General features: G+C 37.7%; 1 pseudogene; it reads left to right on the forward strand.

Moving 5' to 3' along the window:
* The first annotated feature begins 2287 nt into the window (after window positions 1-2287).
* Window positions 2288-2406, forward strand: LOC118612207 (annotated as a pseudogene).
* The last annotated feature ends 12125 nt before the right edge of the window (window positions 2407-14531 follow it).

Here is a 14531-nt window from a genome sequence, read left to right on the forward strand (position 1 = left end):
TAGCTTAGCCTTATTCTCATGACACTGGACTTATTCACATGACACTGGCTTCCAAGAGAACAGGAAGAAGCATGCAAGTCCTTTTAAGGCCCAGGCTCAGAAGTGCTACATCATTTCTCCTCCCTTATTCCACTGGCCAAAGTCACAAGGACAGCTCAGATTCAGGGGTGGGAAAATGGACCCAACTTTTGATAGGAGTTGCAAAGCTGCCTTGCAAAGGGTCATGGATATAGGGGAAGAGTGAGGAATTGTGAGCAATTTGCAATCCATCACATTTGGGGCCCTAAAATTTAACTGTTAAAATGGAGGGATGTAGGGTCTAGGAGTCAAGTGGGGTCACGTGGAGCCAAGCTCTCTTCCCATTACTAGCTTTAAGAGTTCATTTCTTTCAGAACGTCCTTCTTGGCTTATTGATAAGAGATAAGCTTCTGGCTATGGTAATTGTCTATAGGTTATGAACAGCCAGTAGTGCCTAATAGGCTGGTACTCATCAGGCAGTTTTAGTTGCACTATCTTGTATACAGTTTCTTCATATATAAAATGTGGATTACCTATGTCATGTGAGTCTAATGAGGATTAAATGAGTTAAGAAAGACAATACGCAGAACAGGATCTTGCACGCACATAATAAGTGATCATCAGGTGTTGGTGGTTGTTTTTTAACATTGGTTTCATTGACATTATTATTTCCCCTTGGTCACCTATACAGAACAGGATAATTGCAGGCAGTGCAGAATATTGAGACACATAGAGCTTTTAAAACTGGAACAACCTTCTTTCCCTTTACATAAGAGAGCTTTGAGCAAGACAATCATTCTGAGTCATTTTTTTTTTTCAAGCAAGAGTGATAAATTTGAGCCAATTGACTGTACTTTCTCAGGAGCACAGTTGGAAAATGACTGCTTTAAGAGACCAGGACTACAAACTCAAACACCCATGAGGCCTGACTAGTAATACAAATGAGCAAAGCCAGGAGGGAGCCTGGTGCTGTAGTGAACTGGAGCATCTTCTTATATAAGAAGACCACACTCAGAAGTGGTTTTGGTTGGTGGTAGGAGGAGAAAAGAGGCAATTTCTCATGATCACAGCTCTTTCAAAAGGTAATGAGGTTGGTTAGAGGAATAGAAAGTAAAGAATGATTTATGTAGTGAGATAAAATTAGAGTCTCTCTTGAATTTGAGACTGAAGGCTTAGGATTTAGCACGGTGATACTGATTCAATGACAAATATAACTTTTCCCCCATTAAACTCCATCCACTGAATAAAAATAAGAAGAAATAATATAACCCAGTAAATAGCACATAAGGATATAAGGACTCCCAGGAAAGGTGATGCTTGCTACTGAGAAGCTGAATCCAGAGGCAAAAGCTGTGGATTTGGGGAATGAGCATTCTTTGAAGGCAGAGAAGGTGGCCTGGGGTACAGAGGACCAGCAATGCTAGGAATTCCACATTCCTTATTGCAGAACTCTTTAGAATTGTGCTACAACAAAGCGTCAGTGTCACGGAATCAGTCATTCTCTGTAACCATACATACTAGCAGTTTGTTTCTCAACTGTATCCATCTAGAAGAGAGTGAATCTGGGACATACGCATTTCGGTGTATGTGTGCAGGCAGAACTGAAAGATTTAATATCAGCTGCACATATTTCTGAAAGTCTTATATAGATATGATCCTTTTTGGTACATCTAGATCTTTTCCTGGATATTCCTCTAGTTTGGAACTTTTTCCCTCGTGGTACTTTATTTTCTCCTCTAGGTAGTACTTGAGCTCATTTTATTCTTTCTCCTTTAAGTGGGACTTGTGAGAGGTTCCAGGTAGTGTGCTGGCGAGAATGTCAACATTAAGCCGATTTTTACCTCCAAATGCTGATTCTGTCCATAAAGATGCTGAGCTTCTCTCCACCAGTCCCTGTCTCTGCAATCCACTGGTCACTTTCTGATATCAGGTTTCACCTTGATTGATTCATAGTAGGGGCACCACAGTCAAGTTCCAACTCAATTTCTGGAGCTGACTGATCCACAGAATGTACCTGTAGGGAAACTGGCTTAGCAGGGGCATCTTCTTGGACTGGACAGAGCCCTAGAGAGAGGCACCTTTGGCCTGCTGAAGAGAAAGTCAATGCTTTTTTCTGACCTGGAAGCCGGGGTCAAAGTGAACTTCTATGACCTCACACAAAGACCCCTCTCTAAGGTCTCTAGGACCTCTCATTTGTTAAGGTTCTCTGAAAAACAGTCTTTGAAGGCAGCAGTACCAGGTGTTAAAAGCACACTGATTTTTCTATGGTGTCTATGACCATGCCACCCTGAATGTGCCTGATCTCATCTGATCTCGGAAGCTAAGCAGGATAGAGCCTGATTTGTACTTGGATGGGAGACCACCTAAGAAGACCAAGTGCTATAAGCATAAAAAAAAAAAAAAAAAAAAAAAGCACACTGATTTATGTTTCTAGGCTGAGCAGAGTTCTGTTCTAGGCTGTTGCTTCTCAAATTTTTTCTTTGTAGAGTGGTAGATTCCCACGAGATGATTACAAGTGTTGTTCAGCACTAAAATTCTAAACATCTGTGTTAGGTGATGGAGAACCATGGTAGAATCTTGGTTAAGATTGGGCTACTTCCACCAAACACGATTTTTAACAGATCAAACAATCATTGTTCTCCCACATCTTTCCATCATAGTCCTTGCTTTTTCATAGTTTCTACTTTCATAAAGAAAGCAGATCAATAGACCAAAGGGAGACTAGAAGAAATATAGTGGTCACACAGATGGGGAAACTTGATTTGGCATATCAGTATGTTTCATCCCTTCAGACATCTAATCAGAAGGTCACTTAGTGAGGACAGAAAAGGAGGATGAAGAAGATGTAGTGTCAGATAAACTGAATTTTTGAAGAAATCAAGATGAGAAAGTCTAATGCATACATTTCAGGATAAGCACCATACTGTTCATGGGGCCAGAAATCTTTTCAATCCATTGATTTTTAGCTCCATGCATCCATCCTCATGCTCAAGGCGGCCTTCTGTCCCATGTGGAGAGGACATGCTGACATCCAAAAGCTCCCTTTCTTTTGGACAGTCATAAGTAGGCACTGCCAGGGTTGGTTTTGTGACTTTCTTTTTGTATATATTCTTTATGAACTGAAACTCCATTAGTTGATATTTTCTTTTTTTAGATATTTTCATGTATTCAAACAGGATATAGTCCAGTCTTGCTGACTTGCTTGTCATTTTCTCTTCTTGGAGAGATTTTGCATATCTGTGCTTTGCTCTGTTGTTGATATTCTCTTGACTTTTCAATGAGAAATCTTATTTCTCTCTTTTTCTAGTGCCTGGGAGGTGAAAATCTCATTGAATTGCCAACTACTAAGAAATGTACAGAAACTTTCACTCTTATTCTTGGCATGACTTGTACACAGTCTCACATGAAGAAATTAGGATGTATTTCAACATTATGTTCTGGTTCCATAAAGCTTTATGGGATTTTATTAGAATCATATTCCATGAGACTTTCCTTTCTCAGTTATGGCAACAATTTTTTAAGTTAATAATGCCACCTCCAAACAAAATTACTTATTAAACTTGTTGCCTGACTGTTTGCTCTATGAGGGCATGTATTGTCCAGATCTGTGGACCATCAAACTCACTAAGCTGTACCGGAGAAAGTAATATTTATATATGATCCAGCCCCAACCCCACTCCTCCCAGTTACCCTTCCTCCCACTTCCGATTCTACCTCTTGGTAAAATGATGTGTGACCTTCCCTAGAAGTATGTGTATAGCTAGATGGTCTTATCTGAAAATATTATATTTTAAAAGATAAAATTTTACAGTTGTACATTTAATAAGAATTGTTTGAATGTACGATGAAAAAAAGTCACAACTTGTATAAGGAACTGATTCGAGTTTTGAGCACCTAACACTCTCCATATCTTCTTTAAATCTAAATTAACCTTCATCTAGATCTCTATCCCAGCACAGTATTGACTTGCCATCAGTACTGCACAATTTCACTTTGGCAGAAGTCATAAACTTTCCTGAATTTGCCCAGATGATGGTTTGCTATTTTTGTAAGAGAACACTGCCATTTTGCCAAGAGTCTTCTGTCTTGCAGGAACTGGCTGCTATTTTCTTGGGCTGCAAATAGGGCAACAGCTGTCCCTTTTACACCAGACTGTGGATGTGAGGTTGCCAGAAAGGCATTATTCTAGAAACTGAGACATTGCGATAATCTGCTCAGCCATCCAGGTGAACTTAAATGTTTTCATCTCTTGAAATAACAGAAAAAAATAGGACAAAAATAGATATTTAATTTCATGTAACTTTTGTTAAGTCTCTGAAGTTCACTAGCTTGAATTCTTGTTAGTACAAATGCACAATGGCAATGTCATGTAGGGAAAAAAACTGGACTGAAAATGAGGATTTAGTCCTTTGAATTTAGTCATTGCTCGGCCTTGCTGGAATATATATTGTAAGTTTTTTGAAAATTTAGTTTTAGCATATTTAAAATAAGGCTATTTTACAAGATAATATTTAAGGTCTTTCAGTTCTAAAATTATCTGTGAACCTGTGCTTCTAATTTTAGGACGGGCGATCTTTTGAGAGGGTGATCTGTTTGCTTTCTATGTGCTATAAAATTTTCAGAGTAAATTTTTGATAAGCCAGTAAAACTACCTACTTAATTTCCAGTACTAATTTATGACACGAGAAGATTGTATATTATTAGAGAAGTCTCTATTATATTTTGCCATGACATTCATTCAGATTTTTTCATTCTATTTGGATAGCAATTGTAAGCTCATTCCGGGGAATCTTCTTCCAAATAAGACACATATCTCCTTGAGCTGGCGCTTTCATATTCTCTCTCTCACCTCACTTTACCATCTATCCTATAGTTTAGCAATTTGGAAAGGTGAACCTTTAGGGTCCTAATCGACATTCCTTATTATATAATTTAAGTATTTAGACAGTTGTGGAGGTTATTTAGTTGTTCACAACTTGTGGATTCAATATGGAAACTCAAATTAAGTGTATGTTTTTTCATAAAGGAACAGACCTCTCATATTCCTCTGAGTCAGCAAAGGTCTCAACTAGGCTTCCTTGCCTTGCTCACAGATTGTTTCTGCCTAAATGTGGTTTCCTAAGCCACTAACATATCCCACATTAAGAGTCAAGGTCATAGCCTGTCTCCAGTGCCAATGACTATTTTATCTAGCTATAGGAATTTTGTTTTAGTATGCAACAGCATAAATCACTTGTTCTGTATGATAAAGAAAAGGAGAAAGTGTAGAGTTAAAAAATTCTTTTCAAAAAGACATGAGATGTAGTTTTTCATTAGGTTATATAAGGTTTTTGCTTACTCAAGCCAAAGGAATATAAAAAATAATAATTAGCTCATAGTAAAGCTACTCGAGGGCTTTTCGAAGAGTTAAACTGCAGTATTATTTATAGACAAAAAAGGTAATATTTTTTGTGTTTTCTCGCCTCAATTTGTCTTGTTGCTTTAACACATTACATGTTATAATGTAATCTATGAGATAGAAACAATACCAGGAGTCCTAATTAAATTAAAAGTAATTACCAGTTGTACAGATAGGGCTTTCAATTGAGCAGCAGGAAGTTGATATTTTGTCATCCCCAGTTTATCTCCATGCACTGAGCACAATTCTTTGTACAAGTTATTAATGGCATTTTCTCGACGGTCATGAAGAGTGTGGGAAATAGGGAATGAAGAAAAGAACAAAAGCAAGAGAGGAATTAGAGGAGGCTTGGAGTAAGACAGAGACAGAGAGGAAGGTTTCTGTTGCTGTTCTTCAACCAGGATCTAGAGAAATTGTTCATACATTGAGGGACCTATTGCCATCCTTCACTCACCTATGAACGAAATATTTGCCCAGCCCATATTTGTATGATATCCTAATTTTTATTGACCACAAATAGAATTTAAAAAAGAGAACCTCACACATTCTGTGCTCAAGGTTTAGTTTATGATGTGGCAGGTTTTCCATTTTCAGAAAGAAAAAAATAGTTCCAGCTCTCAACGGGAATTTAATTTGAGAGAGGGAGGGAAATGGCAATATATAAAGATTTCCTACTGTCCAATTTCTTATTCTGCTTTTCAACTGGGCATCTTTTAACAATTGGAAGCAATGTCATTCTCCCATCAGGAAACACAGTACAGGCTTTTAAAGAGCATTTACAGGGTGATGTCCGTTTGATTGACCGTTATCTTGCTGGCATGCTGCTGCTACAAATACGAGCAATTATTGAGAAAGCAGTCAAATTAAATTTTCATAACTATAAAACTGCATTTTACCTTAGGGGCACAGCTTCCTTCCTATTTCTACAATCTATTTTCTATGCTTTATATTAAATCTAAACAAATGAATGTTTACCAACATTAATATTTTAGCATAGTATGCCACTTTGTGCCCTTTCTCCCAACAACTTTTTCATCTCCCTAGGAATGTTCTACAAGAGTTTAACTTTTCTAATACTCTATAGGTCATTTTGGATAGGCTATTCCTAATGGGCTCTTTCCTATTCACCAAAAGTATACCTTTGGCTGATTTTTGCCTTTAACAACAAAATTAAATTAACAAGTGGCTTACATGAAATCAAGTTTATTTGTTTATTCTTTTTAGATCATCCTCACCAAAGTATTAAAGCCTAGTTACCTCAACAGGTTCATCCAAAATAAGGATGACAAATGTTAAGTGGAAGGTGGAGGGGACTGTGTTCCCTCCCCATACCTGTGGCTGATGTTGCTATGTGATCACAGCACAGTTCGTCATTGAGAACAGAATGGCTCTTAGCAGTTATTTGAACTGATTTGAGCTGACACAAAAGGTGACACTATTTTACTATATCTGTTGTAAATGGTTTTATCTTTGTTCTCTTGCTGTCTTTCCTGGAATTTTCCCACATCTCTCCATCTTAAGCCAAACTGGGAAGCCCAGCCTCACCATGTCTTACTCTTACCTGAGTCACCTGATCCTGCTATCCCAATTTTACATGTCCTTCAGATCTAGCTCAAATTCTACCTCCTTCATGAAGCATAAAGTTTTCCCAAATGTCTCTGGATCACACAGATCTTTCTTCTCTGATGATTATGCCCTCGTTGCTAGAGGCGACCATATGTCTTGCTAATATTAGAGCAGAAAAAAAATCCCTAGAGATATAATTTAGCCTATGATCTTATTTGCAAAGGTGAAGAGTCTCAAAATTCTGTGTTCAAGTGTATCTCATCTGGATATAAAATCGGGCAGATCAGAGATTAAGGTATTTCCTAGTTCTTCTGTTGCTTGATTTCTGAAAGATAATATTTGAATTTGAGGAAAGGAGAAAGTTCTTCCAGGAAACAGCCACAGAAAAAGATAAAGGTAGAAGAAAATATCCTAGGAAGAAGTCACAGCTTCTTAGGTGTCTGTTTATAGAGCTGCTGGATGTGATGGGACATTTGTAGCTCAGCTCCAAGACTTTATTCATCACCAATAAATATTAATAGTGAGTATGTTAAGTTGAAGATTTACTCATGACTATGACCTTGACATTATTGCAATATTACCCTGTTTGGTAGAGCTATTATCATTCTTTTAATTCAGGTTTAGCTCTGTTTTAAAAGAGAAAGAAAAAGAAGGCAGGAGAAAGAAACAAATTCTTTATTATCAAGAGGAAATTAAGTGAAATATTGTTTAGAATATAAAACCTTGGGGAATTAGAGAAATATCGTTGAACTACTCACTCCCAGGTGTAGTGCCTCAACCGGTGCGTATACTACATTCAAGTAGTTGGACAATGAGAGAGGATAAAACATTAGTTTTTGAAGCTGCATAATTTATTATATTAGGGACTCCTGTGCAAAAGAATGATATAAAAATGTTTGTTTTCCTAATAATCACTCATTCTTTTTTCTTTCATTCCATTCTGGCATGTCTTTGTGATGATTTCCTTAATATTTTCCTATCTCCAAACTTTCATGTCAAAACTGAGTCCACAGTGATTATCACCCTATCCACCAAGGAAAAAACTTTTTTAATATTTGCTAATCTTTCAAATCTTAAACATTTGTACCAACTGAAATGCCTTTAGTAAGTGGAACAAACAAAAGAAAAAATGTAAGAAGGGATTCATACCTTCCGCATGGTAGAATCTGGGCAGTTGTGGACTGAGCATCTGTTCCTCAAGGGAATTAGTCCTACAGTTTCAGGCAGTGAATGACATTTTTGAATCCTTTCCAATGGCTGCCCACCTTTCTTGGCCACACAGAACTCAGCTAGGCAAATAATCAACAGCATTTTTTATCTCTCTCTGTGCTGAGCATTACACTAGGTGCTTTGGGGAAGCATGCCAGAAGGTGTATATATGGTGCTTTGATACAGTTGCGTACTGTATTCTTGCTCTTGACTTATTCTCAAAGGTCTTTCTTCTCAGGAGAGAAGCTGGAAGAGCTTCCTCTTCCTTCAGCAAAATGGTGCCAAAATATTGGATTCTGAAACTGGCCCCCTGATACACACCTTTGTTTCATGAGAGACCCAGGCTTACGCCACCTAGGAAAGACCACAATACACCTGGTGGCTTCATTGTTGAGTTTCCAACTGATGTTCAGGATTTTTCAGTGTGGTTACCAATAAAAACAACCACTCTGAGTACTTCTTTTAGCATCATATTCTTAGATAGACCTTTTGGGAAAATTATTGAATCCTGATTCAGGAACTACATTAAACCATACAATTGAGATGATTCACGTTTACTTAAAATTGTTCTTATTTTCTCATTTTATTTAGTTATTCATTTGTTTATTCATTCTATCAGTCATTCATTCAACAAATATTTGAATGTCTATTATTTAGCAAGTTTTGTGCAAATTACTAGGGATACAAGCAATGAAGCTGACAAACAGGTTATTGGATGCAATGAAACTTAAATATGGTATAGGGTATCTACATTATGCAGCAATTTCTTACTTTTAATTAAAATAGTATAAGGTTATTTCAATTCATTAAACATTCATGAAATAGCTGCTCTATGAAATCATAGATAGTGTTAGATACAGTATTGAGTGCTGTGACGAGAATGCGCTGTGGTTCTTGCATTCCAGGCGATCATAATGTGGCCTCAGAGTCAAGCACATTTAAAATCATTCTTAAAACTAGGTAGACATTATAGTAATAAATGAAGTGCTATAGAAGTTAGAGGGTAGAGAGAGCAAAAGTGAGAGAGCACAAGAGTGAGAGAATGAAGGAGAGAGAGAGAGAGAGAGAGAGAGAGAGCGTTAATTTGGGGAGGCTTCTTGAAAAAGAAAGAATTAAAGTTGAAACTAAAAAAAAAAAATGCACACAGAAAAAAAAGGTGGAAGGGAATGGAAAGAGATGGCAAGCCTGACAGATTAAAACAAACAAACCACCTAGATGTTAAGGTAAGTAAGGACATTTTCTAAGAACAGTAAGAAAAAATTGCTGTAGATAGTTCAAGCTAGCAAGGCAAGTAAAAGCTGTGTTATTAAGGAATTTAAATAACAAGTCAAGCGGGTGGGATGTTGCAGAGCACGTGGATGAAACACACTTTGCGTCAGGGAAGTGACACTGGTTTGATCTGTTCCACAAAATCATGTCGGTGGCAACACTTAAGATGTGTTAGAAGAGAAAGAGCCTGAATATCGGTTAGGCAAGAACCGTAATTGTTCGTGTGAGAGAAAATGAAGATTCCAGCTGGGGCAGAGGAAGTGATAACTGAGAGGAGGAGGCAGACTGGAGAAAGTGAACTGAAGCAAAACCAAGAGAGTTTTCTGACCAATTAGATGGTTTTGGTGGCTCAGTTTTATTTGTGAGTGAAATGAGAGGCAAGCTTGAGGGGGCATTTTCTAATACCTTATTTTATTACTATGCCACCAATTAGATTGTGTAAGTAGTACATTTTTGATGCCATTTCAGAGAGCTGTTTTACAATTAGAGACAACACTGAATCAGCGAGTGATATTGATTCAATTGGTTAATTATACAACTAAAATATTGCACCCCCCCACACATTTAGATTTCTTTAGAAACAGATTTCTTCTTTATTGCTTAGTCAGGGCCAAATGGATGTTTCTTTGGTGCAAGAAAGGAGTATAAAAGTATTTTCTTATTTTAATAAAAAATGACAACTAATAGTCACTGAGCTCTTTGTATGTGCCAGGGACTGATCTAGATGAGCTTATATGCACAGTGAGAATGCAGGTCATATAGATCATGTTGGAACTGGTAATTATCAAACAGCAACAGCAGCTTTATTTCTGCAAAAAATTATAGATATGAAAAAGTTGAATTCTGATATCTAATTTGTATAATGTTTTTTGTCCTATATTTGTTTGGATACTCCTCATGCAGACATCCTGATGCTGAAACAGAGGATGAAATGAAATATTTTGCAGTTTCTAGCTGGCTACTTGGTTCTTCTGAGCCTTTAGCTTCAACGATTTTTCAAAATACATTTTTCTGCACCACAGCTCAGAGTTGCTAAATCCAGAAATTGAAACATTCTGAGCACCAAATCATTTCAGGGCGAATCAAAGCTCTTGGAACATTGCCTTAGGATTTTGAAGATAGTGTTTAATAGTGAAAAATGTTCAGTATTTTTAAGGAAATCCCAATTATGGAAGGCTGCCCCATTCACATCCTCAGTAATTCAAGGTGTCTGACACAGAATGTCTTGGCAAGACCTTTACTCTTTTGAAGACCAGGACCCCGCAGGTGAAGGCCAAGTTCTTCTGGCCTCTGGCAGCTCTACCAGTACCCACTCTTGCAGTTACTCTTTGTGAAGAAATCTGAGACGCATATCTGTTTCTAACTCTACCTTAAAACCTGGAAATAGGTACATTCCATGCTAACATCTTCTCTTCTGGCTGCCATTTTAATGCCAGCAACTGTGAAGGTTTTCAGCAAGAGTTCCTCTCCCTCCTCAAACCTTCCCTTCTACTTTGTCTGTGGCTTTGCTCATTTGTGCTCGGCAAGACTGGTGATAGAACCAGAAGATGGGAAGAAAGAGAGTGAACATATTACACTAGTCTTAAGACCAGGAGGCATTTAGTATGGTGAACAGGGAGTCAAGCAGGAATATGAAATTACTGATTGCGTAACTTGGAGCAAGTTATTTAAAGCTTTTGTGTCTCGGTTTGATCATCTGTAAAATGAGGATAATAAAGTTTACATCATAAGATATTTTTGGAAATTAAATGAAACACACAGAGCACATTGTAAGTGATTAATACATGGGAGTGGATGCTATTATTACTAGTATTTCTAACAATAAAATAGTTGAATAAAAACAAAGATGAAACAAGAATGATAGGGAACCACAGGGTGAAGTGCCATCAGCTACAGTGCTTGACAATTCAGAAGATGCCTTTATACTTCTCTATAAAGTGATGGAAACAGCTGGCCATCTTGATTCCGAGGCTTTGCCTCGCATAAGGAAAAATGCAAGGTAGAATGAAGCTGTGTTAACCTGAAATATCTTCTCTCTCTCTCCTTTTCCCCTCCAAGTTCAACTCATTTTTTGGAGGCTACTTGAATTATCCTTTTCTAGAATGCTGTCACCAGAGATCTCTTCTAACAATGAGCTCCTTTTCTATTGAATCAAGGCAATAAATTACATGACATCTAGTATGTTCTCTGCTTGCTTTCTGAAGGTGTCTGTTCCAAATGAGATGGAGATTTCCTCGAGTGAAGGAAACTTGACCTATACTTCTTATATAGTCACCATAGGACCTTGTGTGGCTGAGCACACAGAGAAGCCCTAAACCAATTACTGTAATGAGGAGATGAAGATAATAGTAGCCTTAAGTTTCTTATGGCACAGAAAATCCATCCAAGGAGGCAAATTCTTCTCCTCAGTAGTAAATTTTCTATTAGAGAAAGCAAGAAAACTATTTTCTTTGTTAATTTTTCACATGGTCACCTTACTTTCCTCTCCATTCATAAAAATTCATTGACCCTTGACTGAGATGGACTCTAACATTATTTTATTTCAGTTTCCCATTTGGACCGTGAGGACACTGCTAGACCGAAGACCATAGTGATAATAGTCAAGTGGGCTTTGGTGCTCAAGAATCAGGACTCCTAGCCCAGGGTTGTCACGGATTTTCATCCTTAGTCAAAGATGACCTTCTGCCGGACCATGTACATATACTGTGCCTTGTTATCTTCTCTTATTTACATCTGTGCAAACCATTCAAGAAATTTACATTTCACAGAGAGAAAATGTATGTTTAAGCAGGGATTTCTAATTGGGCTCAATTTAAGCTTGCTAGGGTTCTGTGGAGGAATTTCCAGTAAGGCTTTGTGTTTCTTTGTGAAAGTGGTTTTATTTTACATTTCTAAATTTGAGAAGGACACACACACACATATGTGTCTGAATATACATGTATAGACAAGTAGAAATGTGTATATGGACATACATACAAACATGCACACACACTTCTCAAATCTCCTCTCTGATAAATAACACTCTCATCATTATTCTTTGTAGTTTGTCCCAGGGTAATGAAAGGCTGTGTCAGAAAGCAATCAGTACAAATATTGTCATTTGGATCAGAATATATAATGTGAAAAGGGAGGGAGTTTGGCACAACCAAGATTTAAAAAAAAAAAACATAAAAACGAAAGTGGAAACTTAAGCAAATAATTCTCACAATCTCCAGTCTTAACTTAATTATCCTAATATCATCTCCTCATCGTCTTGTTTCTCTACCATTCCTTTCTTATATTAGTTATCTGTTGTTATGTAACAAATTAGCCCTGACTTTAATAGCTTAAAAATGACAAATGTTTATTATCTCACACAGCTTCTGAGTGCAGCAATCTGAGACAGCTTTAGTCTCATGCTTCTGGCTCAAAGTGTCTCTTGAGGTTGCAGTTAAGTGGTCAGTGGGGACTGCAGTTATCTGAAGGATTGACTGGGCTTGGAGGATCTCCTTCTAAGCTCACTCATGTGGCTATTGGCACGAGGCTTCAGCTCTTAACCACGTGGGCTTCTCCATAGGGCTGCTCACAGCATGGCTTTCCTCAGAGCAAGTGATGAGAGAGAGAGAGAGAGGAGAAAAGAGAAGAGGGAGAAATGGGTGAGGGAGAACTGACAAAGAAGACGGAATCCACAGTATCATTTACATTCCAGTATTGGAAATGACAAACCATCACGTGTGCTGTATTTTATTGATCATTCGGACTAACCCTGGTACAATGTGAGAAGAGACTACACAGGAATGTGAATACCAGGAGGCAGGGCTCATTGCGGGTCATCTTGAAGGTTGACTACCACATCTGACTTTCCCCCTAACTTTCATCCTTCTTAATTTGGAAACCTCTCTCTTGTCTCTTGGAGGTAGATTGTTAGTTGCCAACTGGTAGCACTCTTGATTCATTGCTACCAGACTCTCTCTCTCTCTCTCTCTCTCCATACACACACACACACACACACACACACGCACACGCACACGCACACGCACACACACACACACATTCTCTTCATTATTCTTTGCAGTTGTTCATATATATACAAATTTTATTATTTAACAAAATATTTTCATTTGAAACATGTAAATGATTGGTGGCTTCAGGAAACGTGACCAAGGCCACTTTCACGATGCTGTTGCTAGACAGTAGAGGGTGCTGTTGATGTGTGCGGACCTAAATTGAACTCTCAAGGTAGAGCTACGATGGGGCTGGTGGAGTTCTCATTTCAAAACGTAGCCAGATGGCTTTTAATCTGATGGGTTTTTAAATGTCTGTATTTCATGTCTAAAAAATAAATTTTCTTTTTCTTTAGACAATAAACAGGTAACATCAGGCTTTCCATAAATGCTGCCGTTAATCACAAACCGTCTATTTGTAGTTTTACTCCGTAAACTGTTTGGCCCTAATAATGGCTGGGAGAGCAGAAGGAGCAGACACTTGAAAGTTACTTTGAGATACACTGTGTGCAGATCGTGAGAGATAGCGCTGTCTTTTACTTGATTTGGCTTCTCCATTAAGACTGATATTTTGAAGTCTCCCCTCCTTTTTTTTTTATGTTATATTGCAGTACTATTGATTACTATCAGCTATTTCCATGACTGCTACTGAGTTGGTAAAACATTAGATTTTTTTCCTCAATTAGAATTAGTTGAGTGTTTTGTGGGGATACTAGAAAAGACTGTTATTTCTGTCCTCGTCTCTTTATTTTCTTTAGGAGAGTATTTCCATTAATGCTACAGATTTTTTTTTTTTAGACACTCAAGTGCTTTTAGATACATGAATATTTGAATAAATTCCTAGTATTTGTAGCAATACCTCGATGAAACTACTGTGTACTTGGCATGGTAATCTTAGGAAAAAGATATCTTTCTAGTCTGAAAAATATTGTTCTCCATCAAATTCATAAACTCATTTGATCACCACTTATGCTATCACAATGTTAGTGCAAAGAGCATTAGATTTTGGAGTGAAAAAGACCCAGTTTCAAATAACACTCTGCTACTTACTGGCTGAGTGGACTCCTGTGCCTCAGTTTGTTCCTCTG

Source organism: Rousettus aegyptiacus, unplaced genomic scaffold (genome assembly GCF_014176215.1).
Source record: "Rousettus aegyptiacus isolate mRouAeg1 unplaced genomic scaffold, mRouAeg1.p scaffold_m13_p_15, whole genome shotgun sequence".
NCBI lineage: Eukaryota > Metazoa > Chordata > Mammalia > Chiroptera > Pteropodidae > Rousettus > Rousettus aegyptiacus.